Raw genomic sequence first — 11,418 nt, forward strand, 5'->3', positions numbered from 1 at the left:
TTGAAAAGGAGGTCTGGTCTGAGCAGAGTTTTTCTTTACTTTGTTACAAATGGTGTTTCGTGGCACCTTGGAACACGTGGATTTCGCCCTCTGTACGTGGGAAAGTGGAACAGGAAATAGAGCTTTACAAGTGCATATTCTTTTCGCATTCCTGCAACTGAAACCATAAATTAAAGTGGGTTAATGGTGACAATGACAGCCACCTCTCACATCAGAGCTGCCCAGGGTCAGTCCTCAAGAGCAACCTATAGGTCAGACTTTTAAGGTTCCACAATTAATCAATTATCCTAGCGCTAATTATCACCAAGACAACTTGCTTTGCTGCGTGTGGCCTGATAACATGGCCTGCTGATTGCTCTTGAAGCTTTCTCTTATATATTTACAGAGGCAAAACAAGCAGCTTAAAAAACAATTTCAAAATGTCTTTGTTTTAATACAGGCAGCCTTTGATTACCTTTATTGAAAACTAATTACCTGAGCTGCTGATCGATTTGGTTCTCCTGTGATTGATCAGCAAAATCCTGTTTCCCAGGGTTCACTAAATGTCTGCCTTTGAGTTTCAAATCAATCCTTCAGTATAACTCAGCAGCTACAATGTATTCTTATGTTAATAAGGTAACACTATCTATTGTTACAGTTTGCAGCTCAGACTGCTGGGAATATTGGCAACAAATCATCACAAACAGGAAAGTGTTACAAAGATCTTGCACTGCTGGGGAGGTGGGATAAACCTGCTATAGAAATCAAAGGATGCTCAGTATATTAATACTCGTAAAACGGCATGGAGTTGAATTTTAAAATGTAAAAAAAAGGTAAGTATTATCTAATACTGCAGAACTGATTTATTTAAAAGAACACACACGTAGGATATTGCTTGGTCTGCTTCTTTAAGAGAGTATATAACATTTGGGGTGACAGGAAATTAGAATGAATCCGGGAGTCCTTCCAATGCATACGATGATCCGAGGTGTACCCGAGATTGCCCCCTTCCCCCAATATCCCTCCTTCGCAAACCTACACATCATCAACTTCTTTAAAGAATGGGTCACTCCCTTCCTTCCCCCCTTAGCATACACATCATTTAAGGGTGCCTTTAGTATACTCTGAAGCAGGGGTGTGCAAACTTTTCAGTCTGCACCCCCTGCCTGCTCTCCCCCTCCCCCCCCCCCCCCACACCCTCTCTCCCCCCCTCACCCACCCCCACCCCCACCCCACATCCCCTCCCCCCTTCTTACCTTGTCTCCGGCATCAAATTACATAAGGTAATAAGGAAAGTTGCAGAGGCCTCACGGGAACCCCCGGCATTTAATTTAAATGCCTTGGGGAAGAGCGCGGGGCCTCTGTAACGGCCGTGCCCCCAAGTTTGCGAACTCCTGCTTTGAAGCATTCCTTCAATTCGTTTTTGGCCCCCCCCCCCCCAAAAAAGTAACATAGGTGATCCCATGGTTTTATCATCAATTGTCTCTATTTGTAGGACTAAAGCAGGGGTGGCCAATTCCAGTCATCAAGAGACACCAACAGGTCCAGTTTTCATGATATCGCTGCTTCAGCACAGGTGGCTCAATCAGTGGAGCCACTGAAAGAGCCACCTGTGCCGAAGCAGCGATATCCTGAAAACCTGACCTGTTGGTGGCCCTTGATGATTGGAGTTGGCCAGTCTTCAATTGAGCCATCTGTGCTGAAGCAGGGATATCCTACAAACCTGACCTATTGGTGACCCTTGAGGACTGCCGTTCTCAACCTGGTCCTCAACCCTGCAGTCCTCAACCTGGTCCTCCCCCTGGTCTACACCCAATATGCTGCATGCTCATCCAGCAGCAAAGGGGTTAACCTTGTTACAGGCGAGCGGTTAACGTGCACAGTTGCACTGCGCAGAAAGTGGCCATTGTCACGTATCTGGAAGTGAAAGAGAACTGACGTGGGCGATCAGACAGGGTGAAGCAATAAAAAAAAAGAACATTTGATACTGTAGCAGACAACAGATTACTTTACAAGGAACTATTGAAATAAATTACTAGTTGGCCACTGAAGCAGGGAGCAGAGGTGTGAGAGGGGGGAGGGGGAGGTTCCAGCAGATGGGGGGGGGGCAGTGTTAGAAGTGGATGGACGCACACAAGCGTCTGATAATTGGGCAGCGTGTAGAGTAAAACCTTGTCCCAGCGTCACTCATCAAAGTACACTGAAGGAAAAACAGTATGCACACAAAAATGTATGTTGTTTCTTGTCTGCGACGTACTGAGAGATCCCGTCAATCCTGTAATCTTCCCCCAAATAATCTTTTCTGGAGCTATTATTTTAACAAAGCGCTGGGAGAGTCCAAGAAAAATCAAACACAAAGGGCTAAGATTCAGGGCTTCTCTATTCTGCCTCTTACACCTCAGGCTCTAGGAAAGATATATATATATATATATATATATATATATATATAATTTTCTGATCCTTGGAATATAGTACAAATCTTAGAGTTGGGGAGTGCAGGATGTGAGACCAGAAAAGAGATAAAGAACGCACAATAATAACGTTCTCACATATTAATGCTGCGAGTATAACGATGGATCCACACTCACATTTTAGATGTTAAAAACAGGGCAAAATATTAACGCTCCAATCTTTGGCTGGAAACCTGATTATTTTCCTCAGGTTATAGGTACTCTCCCCTCCTGGTATCTTTATATCTCGGAACGGAAGAGACGGACACAATAGTGCAGAAAATCCCAGATAAAAAAAAAAACGTTACGTTTTAAAATAAGACACATCAAAGTGTGTGTACACTCGCTCTTTGCCCGTGTTAAAAGCTCACAAAGCAGAACATAAATCTGGACGAGGAGTCAGAGTCTCAGCAGGCTCTCCGTGCTGTCGACAGACGCGAAACGCGTTGACTTTGTACCTGCTGTGAGAGACACGGTCGATCTGGTGCCCCTACAGCCAGAGACAAGCAGACCGGAAGTGATGGAGATGAGTCACGGGGGGCGCTGAAACCCTGTCGACTGCGGTGAGACTGCAGAGCCTCTGCACTCCTCTTATATTTTGGCTGAACGAGTAATGGCGCTGCCTTCGATGTAGTAGATCTTGGGCCAGTTACTTTATCCCCCTGTTTGTCAGGCACCAAAAGAAAATTGCATGTTTGCATGCACTGTCAGAGCTGTATACTGTATGAAATAAATATATTATTATAATTTCATGTCCTATTTCAGACCCTTTTTAACAATAAAAGTTTTACTGAGTACAGTTACTCACTCATGAAAAAAAAAGCTAGGAATGGACTGGGATCTTTGGGTAAAAACTCTTGTGATTTTTGGGTTGGCCAAACCCAATTACAGCGCGGTGCCGGTACCTCAGAGCAGTAACAGTGCTCTGGTTCTTTGACTTGCTACTCTACTGGGAATGGGACAAAACTATCAGAACAATAGTTCCAATGCCAATCAATTAGTCGGACACCAATGAGGCACAAATAGAAAAGTAATCAGGCACATATACCGTGTTAAAAATAGATTATTTAGCATGTTATTTCCTACATGTTCAAGAACAATCTTTAAATCAGACTGCATAAAACCTGTAATATTTACAATATGATATTTATTTAGATGCATGCCATAGATACACAACTAACACTTGTTACTCCGCAATGTATCCAAATCTTCAACAACAACAAAATCACAACTTGAAAAGCTACATTTTGACCCTAGTACCCTATCGAAATATCAATCTCCATAGACCAAAATCATTGCGATTTGGGGATTTGAGATTGAAAACATTCAGATTTCATTAAAAAGTGCTGATCTCCATCAGCTATACTGTACTCCACTCAAGTCTAGGAGACTGCTGATGCTAAGAATCCGTGAGACTAACTCCAAAGCAGGGAGTATCCCAGAAAACCAATGAGAGTTGACATGTCTGTAAGGCTACGTCCACGGTGTCGCTGACCGTGCTCATGCTTGAGTGTGGTGACGTCCCCAACTCTCCAAGCAGGAGCGTTCGGCTGCCCGGCAAATTTTTTTGTAAGCACGAGCGTGGGGGCCGTGGCTGGGGGCGTGGCCGAGCTGTGACTGGCGCTGATTGGCTGAGCAGGTCATGTGACCCTTCAGCGCGCCTGAAACACAATTTTACCCGTCTCGGCAAGCACCCAGCGCCCGTGTGCACGCCGCATGAGCGTGGCCGGACAGATACAAATTCATAGTTCTGACCGCGCTAAGCGGCACAGTGGACTCAGCCTAAGGCCTACAACACGGCTCTTCAACTGGCTATCAAAAGGGTCTGGATCAGAAAACACTGAGGAATAGATGGGCCGCAAGAATATTGTGATATCATTTTGAATATATTTTAAAAAATCAAAAATTATTATACTTCGACATTTTGCAGGTATATATAACATCTGTGGCAAAGAAAGAACAATTCCTGCACTCCTCCCAATTAGCTAAAATATACCAGTGACATTTTGACATTTAGAACCTAAGTCTGTGTAACAAGGGGACATTTGGTTGTATCTTTTGATCAAAACACGATTCAAGCCGCCAACCGTGTCAAGGTAACCTCTGTTTAGCAGGAACCTGCACTGAGTATATGCAATTTCTTATTGTCCTGTGGACTAAACTTTGTGAGGTGTGTGAGAGTGCCCTGGAGGCACTTCACAAAGTTTAGTCCACAGGACAACCAAATGACTCCTGTGTTACACAGACTTAGCTTCTAAATGTCAAAATGTCACTACGATCATTTTGCCCAATTGCTAGGATCGCAGGAATTACTCTTTGTTTCCCACACGTGTTTCCCAGTCCTTGTACCCGCTGCATACTTCAAAGAGGGAGGAACGCAGGTACTAAGTACAGTATTTGTTTTATATAACATCTGTACCTTATATATTTACATTACCTTATCTTACAAATGACAGTTTCAGTGTTAAAAAAGCACTTAGCTGCCCAGGCATGTGCAACGACGTTAGCAGAAGCACAGTCTGGAGGCCAGTTTCGGGGATCTCCGTGGGGGTGTTAGGCCTACAATAAGATGGAAAATTATATAAAGGTGCATACCAAATATCACAAACAATACTCCCAAAAAACAATAAAAAAAATAAAGCACCTCGCTCTCCGTTGATTGACCGTCAGATTGGATATTTATAGAGTAAGTTTAGCTCTGGACAAAGACCGCCTGGGAACATTGTACTGATGTTGATCTGGAATTAGTTGGCAGGCATGAAGTAAAAAAACTAAGGGCTGGATAAAAAACCTTGTAATGATATGAAGTAAGATTGGCAATATAATAGCCATATGTACACAGCGTGTGCAGCACGCTTTATGAGCAGCAGTACAGAGATAAGAAGTACTTTGTCTGCCTTTTCTGCTTCCTGATTCTTTCTGTATGTGATCACAGAAGACGAAGCAGACTGGCTTTTGTTTGTGATCCGTCAGAAGGTCCATGTGTGTCTCAGCTTTCACCTTTAATAACAAACCGCTGGTTTGAGAAATCCATATTTCACGTTGAACTTTTTGGTTGCTGTGCAAAGCCGAACACTGTGTTTGGGATACCGCAGCGCAGAAGAGTTGGGGTTTTATTATACTGTACGTCATTTGCTTATTTTTGGTAGAGATGCGTAGAGACCTCTGATTAGAATAAGTATATAATAAAGAGAATGTGCTATTTCCATTACAAATGCACAATATATGTGGCTATGAAGTTAGATCAGAGGTTGGCAACTCCAGTCCTCAAGGGCCTCCAACAGGTCCGGATATAGCTGGCTCAATCAGTCCCTGCTTCAGCACAGGTGGCTCAATCAGTGGCTCAATCTTAGACAGCCACCGATTGAGGCACCTGTGCTGAAGCAGGGATATCCTGAAAACCTGACCCGTTGGTGGCCCTTGAGGACTGGAGTTGCCCTGAGTTAGATTATTTTGGCTTCACTTTGTGTGTGCTGACGCCTGTTTTTAGTTGTATAACACTGTGCCTCCCTTTATTCACTTTTGAACACTATGAAGCATATAGCAATACGGCGCATTACTATGCGCACATCCATCATTCTGTAGCCAGAGTACAGAGACTGAAAAATCATTATTACAACCCTCCAATTTGCATCCTCCCACCGCAACTCACTGTTGGCAGGGCCGGTGCAAGGGTATAAGGCACTCTAGGCGAATCTTCAGTCTGTTATTATATCCCCAATCTCTCACCCCCTCCTCATCTTCTCTCGTCTCCTCTCCCCCCATCCCACTCCTCTTCGCTTACCCCCCTATTTCTCCTCTTACTTTCTCACCCCCTTCCTTCCCCTCTTCTTCTCTCACCACCTTCCTTCCCCTCTTCTTCTCTCACCACCATCCTTCTTCCCTTCCTCTCTCACCTCCCTTCTTCCTCCCGCCCCATCTTTTCCTCTTCTTCTCAGCCCCTCCTCCTCTCACCCCCTTTTCCACCTCTCCCTTACCTGGCTTTGGTAGTCCGAGGTGGAGCAGGGCTGCAGAGGATGCAGGCGGCAGCAGGAGAAGAGGACTAAGGACCGCGGGTGCTGAGCAGGGCAACCGGGGAGGAGCTGCGCTGTAGCAGTGGCAGAAATCGGAAGTCAGTGAAGACTTCTGGGTCGGACCGCTGGGGAGTGCTCCTTCCCTGGCCATCCTCCTGTGCCGCTCTCCTCCCGCGGTCTTCCTTTCCCGTCGCCGCCTGACATCATCATCCTCTGCTGCCTTGCTCCACTCCTGCCATCCTGTCCTGCCACCCGCTGTCCTCCTCCCCTCCCGCCGCCCCCAAAAATGTGCCACCCTAAGCGACCACCTAGGTCGCTTAGTGGTAACACCGGCCTTGACTGTTGGAGCGATCCCGACAGAAACGTTAATGGATGTTTTTACATCCTTGGAACAGGGGGTTCTCTGGAGCTGAACTGCTTTATTTTCAGCTTTGTGGACCCCTCCAGTTCCCTACTCACATCTGAAGGTACCAGTGCTCCCTCATCGAGAATGTAATATGGCCACCTGCATTATTCAATAGGATAAAGTTGTGGTTTCCAACTGGCCTGCAGATCCTGAGACATTTGGTGGATCCTTAAACCGGACTCCTTCACCGGTAAATATCTCTGGAGATTCATGGATCTACAACTAGAGGGGTGCAGCTATGGAGAACCAGTTCCAATTATGTCATAAAATAAATATTTAAGAAGCAGCCAAGTGGGATTGCTTCTTTAATTCCACCTAAACAACTCAAAGAACAATGTTAAGTCCCTACTCTGGATGGCTATCACTGTGAGGCTGCAGTTGGAGTCACCGAGCCAAGTGAGTGCGGGTTACCTGAGAGCTGTCCATGTTGGAGAGTGCATTGCATTTTTATTTTCCGTGTAGGTGCGGGAGGTTTGAGGCCTACTCGTTTATGAAGATGTTGTACATATGGCTATTATTATTTTTTTTAATTCATGAGCATAGCACGCACAGAGATAATACACAATAAGTGCAGCAAATATAAAGGTATGCCAGGGAACAAGGAGTCTGTGCCATGAAGAGGCTATAATCTACAACTGTGACTCCCAACAGCGAGTTTGGGGAACTCTTAGGGGTTTGTGAGGTGTTTCCAAGGTGTTTGCCACAATAAATACAGTAAGTAATGGCTGCTGACAGCATTAAAGAGGCTTTCTGAGACCGTGGGCAAGCTGCACACTTACTAAGGCCCCAAACTGCACCTTTGCATGGGTTGGCTAGCTGCCCACAATGCTTTGCATCCACCGCAGCAAGGCATTGTGGGGCGCGACTTTGGAAACTCCCACAGTGATTGCCAGCTATACCACCCATGCTGCACACACTGAGGGGCAGTTTGGAGACTTATTAAGCGTGTGTTCCGCCCCGCGAGCTCAGGACATTATACTGCCTGGGATCGGTCACACGGTTTTGTTAGCGATGGTCTGATGAGTCGGCAATAACATTTATTAATTAGGGATTTGCATAATAAATATTTTCTGGCAGGGGGAAGAGGGTAAAAAAGGTTGCAAACAGAAGTGGAGACGGACTTACCTGGTTAGGTTATTAAGTGCAATTAGGGGCAGAGATAGTAAACTAGTCAATGAGTACAGGCACAGAAATGCTTCATTACCAAGCTGATGTTTCAGGTGCGACTTGAAGGTGGAGACAGAAGGCCATTGATGGATAATGAGGGCCATGGGGTCTCAGAGGCTGAGCAGAGACTAAAAAACTGTTACAAGCCATTGGGTTGGAAAGTCTGGAACAGCAGGAGGTCAGCAGGAACACAGGGTGTTACTCATTAAACTGCAATAGTGCTGATCGGGGCATCATCACATGGAAACTCCTATTGAAGTCAATGGAAGGCTCTGTGTTATATTGCCCCGATCAGCACCATCGCAGCTCAATGAATAACTTCCACAGTGAGATATCGGAGCGGAGATGTGAGGAGAAGAGCAGTGTGGGGCCCTGAAGGTGAGGAGGGCTTAGTTAATACCCAACTAAATCATCTTTGTTCAGCGTCACTTTAAACCAGGGGTGGGCAATTTCAGCCCCCAAGGGTCACGAACAGGTCAGGTTTTCAGGATATGCCTGCTTCAGCACAGGTGGCTCAGTCTTCAACTGAGCCACTGATTGAGCCACCTATCCTGAACCTGGGATTTCCTTAATACTTGACCTGTTCGTGGCCCTTGGGGGCTGGAGTTGCCCACCCCTGGTTTAAACACTAACTGTATCTCAATAGAACCATACGTATGTCACCCACATATTCCATAGTGCAGTACGCTTGGTAACGATACCAAAACATACAATTATAATACAGTGGTTGGAATGATGTCTTCTCAGAAGAGCTTACAATCTGTAGACACAGCAGATGATGAGATCCCCTTGTTTACGCATTACTCCATAGCTCATATTGGCTTCACTTTGTTAACATTTATATTTGAATAATTACAGCAGTTCTGCACTCAATGTCCTCATGTCATAGATCTGTATACAACATCCGAAATGTAGCAATGGATTGCATCTCATAGGGGTGGGGGGGGGGGGGGAGGACTGTGTTACAAACCAATGCATTGCAGACCCATCTAGCAGTGAAGGGGTTACAATACTTGTACTTCAGGACTGTAGATAGTTTGTGCTACAAGAATCTCAATAAACAGCTGAGGTTTTCCGCTGCAGCAGATCCAACATTTTTGCCACAGATAAGAGTGCCTTCAAGTGGTGAAACAAGTGTACTGCACAGGCTGGAATTTCAACTCGGATTAAAAAGTTTATGCTTGAAAATACCTTTGAAAGCTGGGGATCCCTCGTTTGTTGATCTGCAAGAAGCTGTTACTATGCTATTATTATCCCCGGTGCTAATTTCTTAACTGCATAATTACAGTTGGTACCTGCAAGGCATTTCAGTTGATGGTTTTGCATGACCTTGCATTAGTTATAGCATAGGTGTCAAATTCAGTCCTCAAGGGCCACCAACAGGCCAGGTTTTATGGCTACCCCTGCTTCAGCACAAGTGGCTCTATCCAAGGCTCAGTCTAAGACTGAGCCACTGATTGAGCACCTGTGCTGAAGCAGGGATAGCCATAAAACAGTTGTTCTCAACTCCAGTTCTCAAGACCCCCTAACAGGTCAGGATTTCGAGATATCCCTCCATCAGCACAGATGGCTCAATCCGTGGCTCAGTTGAAGACTCAGTCAAAGACTGAGCCACTGATTGAGCCACCTGTGCTTAAGCAGAGATTCTGAAAACCTGACCTGTTGGGGGGTCTTGAGGACGAGTTTAGAACACCTGCCATAAAACCTGGCCTGTTGGTAGCCCTTGAGGACTGAGTTATAGGGTTAAAGGAATCTCTGTGGTATAGACCAGCACTGCCTAAGGGCTGAATCTGTAAATACACATGAACGAACGCTGTAAGAATCCTACATACTTTCTGATAGCTTCCAAATTACTTTAAATATTAAACATCTATGTTCCCTATAAAAGAAAGTAGACCTTTTCTCCACATCTGTTACTTATCCCGCACTCATATTTTCGTTTGAAGTTCTTTTCTCTGACTTCATAAGTACAGGGTGTGACTTATCATTAACCCCTTCAGGTTCAGACTCAAGCCACCAATTTTCCGCCCTTCCAACGAAGAAGACATTAGCTGCAGTCTCCCCTCTCCTGAAACCCAAAACCGAAGTTATAACATAACATAATTATGTTGATCTATTCTATTTCTAACTCCTCATTTTTTTTTTTTTTTTTTTTAATATTCCTTATTTGTAGTATTCCTATTTTGTAGTAACCTTGTATCCGCTGTTACCATGGCAACATCTGTTGTCTTAAAGGGGGTAAATGGTGGCAGCCATTTTAACCACCCAGCGACTAATATATGCAGAATTCAACGGCAGACTTCAGAAAGAGCGATATGCTGCAGGCGGAAGGACTTTGCTATGATTAAAAGCAGAGAGTTGTGCGTAGATTGTGTGATTAGGGCAACACACTTGCAAAGCTCTGGTATTTATACTAATGTGCCTTGTTCTCAAACTCTGTCCTAAACAGAGGCACATGGCATAGAATTATGCAAGCTCAAGTATCCTGGTCTGAAGCGCTGAGTCTTATTTAATGACTAGGGTTGCCAGGTGGCTTCTCCAAATACTGGACACAATGGTGAAAGGTGTGACGCGCTCAAGACACACACACACACCTCTCCATGCTGTTTCCTCCTCTCCTTGGCCCTACCCTCATTACACAGCTATTCGGAGCAGGGACTCCTTTTCCTAAATGTCATTTTTATGTCTGTAGCACTTCCCCCCTTTGTGTTATTTGTATTATTCGTTATTTATATAATTGTCATGTGTATTACTGCTGTGACGCGCTATCTACAATAATGGCGCTATATAAATAAAGAGACACATACATGTCCAGCATTACCTCTAATTATTTGCTGGACAGAGCGTCCAAATACAGGACAGTCCGGTTTAATACTGGACACCTGGCAACCCTATAATGGCACCCAAGTCACAGGGAGAAATTGGAAAGTGACAGGGACAAGGTGCGAGGTTTCAATCCAGGTTCGTTCACCGTAGTGCGATTAGCTTAAGGCCGCGTCTGCCTCAACACCGGCACTGCCAGAAGTCCGGCAAACCGTTGCGGAGCAAGGCCTTACATCTTCCTGTCACACCATGGGCTAAGAGAGATACCAGGGGTGCTCACTCAAGTCCGCAAGGGGCCACCATCAGGTCAGGTTTTCAGCATATCCCTGCTTCAGCAGGGGTGGCTCAATCAGTCTTCATACTTGCATTTGTTTTACCCATTGACCCTTGAAAAATAAACGGCAAAAAAACGGTGAACTGTGTCCCACACTCCGATATAACTTGGCACTGTCCAGTTTAAGTTAATCACTTGCCTGCCAGCGGATTACTTTTCACCTTGCTCCTTGCCGCTGCCAATATTTCTACATTAGGGCAGTATTTTCAGATGCTCAATAGGCTGTTGCAAAACTTAAAACAGAAA

This window comes from Ascaphus truei, chromosome 7 (assembly GCF_040206685.1).
Source record: "Ascaphus truei isolate aAscTru1 chromosome 7, aAscTru1.hap1, whole genome shotgun sequence".
Taxonomy (NCBI): domain Eukaryota; kingdom Metazoa; phylum Chordata; class Amphibia; order Anura; family Ascaphidae; genus Ascaphus; species Ascaphus truei.